The sequence below is a fragment of the Dermacentor silvarum genome, chromosome 1, assembly GCF_013339745.2.
Source record: "Dermacentor silvarum isolate Dsil-2018 chromosome 1, BIME_Dsil_1.4, whole genome shotgun sequence".
Classification (NCBI taxonomy): Eukaryota; Metazoa; Arthropoda; class Arachnida; order Ixodida; family Ixodidae; genus Dermacentor; species Dermacentor silvarum.
In genome coordinates, this window is record NC_051154.1 from 88,856,953 (window position 1) to 88,858,796 (window position 1,844).

Consider the following 1,844-nt stretch of genomic DNA (forward strand, 5'->3'; position numbering starts at 1 on the left):
TAATCACAATTATTTGCTCGGTAGGTGTCGTTAATGGCTCCGTTTGGCTCTCGCTTGCTTCTCGGTGGCGTCTTCGTGGTTGTCAACTTGTAATCGAAAGTCTTGTTAGGCACCCCCGCCTCCACTCTCGCTTTTCAGTAGCGTATTCACGGTTGTCATCGCAGGTCTTAACATCCTCCCCCGCAATGAGCACCGGCTCATTCCTGGCCGCCATTGTCCACACAGGCTGGCGCTCGAGGGGGCGGCTCGTGTCGTCGCACAAGTGAACAAAGCGATATAACCTTTGTGTTCGGACCCGCTATCGTTGTAGAATATGGGCCCCGCAAAGTCTATACCCGTTGTTTCTGATGGATCAGCCTGGGTGACTCGATAGAGAGGAAGCAGGGCAGTGGGCTCTTCTGCGGCTCGACAACTCTGCTTCTTACACGGAAGACAGCGTCGAATGACCAATTTGACTGCCTGTCTTCCTCGAATAATCCAACAGCGTTCCCGAAGTTGGGATAACGTGTCCCGTACTCCTGCGTGCAGTAGGCGTCTATGCTCCCAAGAAATAAGCAGGCGTGTGAACGGATGAGACGGTGACAGTATTACGGGATGCTTAGCGTTTTCTTCTTCTGTGCTGTACTGAAGCCGCCCGCCAACTCTCATTATACCGTCAGCGTCCAAGAATGGGTTCAAAGCTATCACTGATGATCCCCGGTCGAGCAGCCTGGTGGTACGTAGCGCGCGAACGTCGTTTCCGAACGTGTCTAATTGACAGGCTATTTGCCAAATCTTTTCTGCATCGGCTACCTCTTCAGCCGTCAACTCTCCCGTCAGCTTCGACTGGCTTCGACAGTTTTGAATGAACCGCCTGACCCACGCTGTTACGGGGAGCACTCTCGTCAGTGAGCTGTGGTCTTGCAGGTTCATTAGTGGCTCTGGTGTGCTCTTGTTGGCCGTCAAGTCTGCCACGTTCTCTCTCCGTGGGGGAGTTACTTCGTATCTACCATTCTTGTGTACGATGCTTTCTTCAAAGGCCCGAAGAACGTTGTCGTCTTTGGCGGTCAGCTGCGCATCGTCGACGATACCAGGGTGCTCCAGCTCCCAGAAAACCTCAATTGAGGAGAAATTTCGCCGGGTTCTGTGTCCACGCCTACCCGCATCACGTAGGTTGCGACGGACGTTGTAGGCTCCGTGCCCTGCAATGTCCACCCAAACGCAGTCTCCATGACCACGAGATTCCTACAGAGGCGCTTCACATTTCCTGTTGTTATGTCCCAATAGTGATCTGGCCCGATAAGCAGCTCAACTCCAACACCAGGATGGTAACCGTCAGGTAATGTGTCAGCAAGCTGGAGGCCTTGTTCATGAGCGATGCGAGCCGTGCAGTCGTCAGGTGGTTGGAGGAGATCTCCGCAGATCGCGGGAACCTCTAGTGCTTCGATGCGGATTCTGGCGTTGTTGCGCCAGTTCCGTAGCCAGCATTCCACGCGATGACACCTTCTTTGCTCAGACGGCTTCTCACTTCCGAATGCGTAAATAGCGAGCTTCTCCTCTCCTGTGACGCGAAGATTGAGGCGCCGTGAAACTTCCTGTCGTATAAATGTTCTCTGGCTGCCACCGTCGAGCAGCATTCTCACCAGAGCACTCTTGTGCTGGCCTTCCGCGTACGCTCGCGCTGTCTGTAGAAGCACACGGGTCACTCCCCGTGTTGGTCCCACCTGAAGCGATGATTGCACTGTTGTCTCTGCTGGTGCAGCATCTTCGAATGAGGGAGGTCGCGTCAGTCTTTGATTGAGTTCGCAGACGCCTGTTGCGTGTCGCCCAGAGCATTTGGCGCACTTCAGCCACCTTGCAGTTCT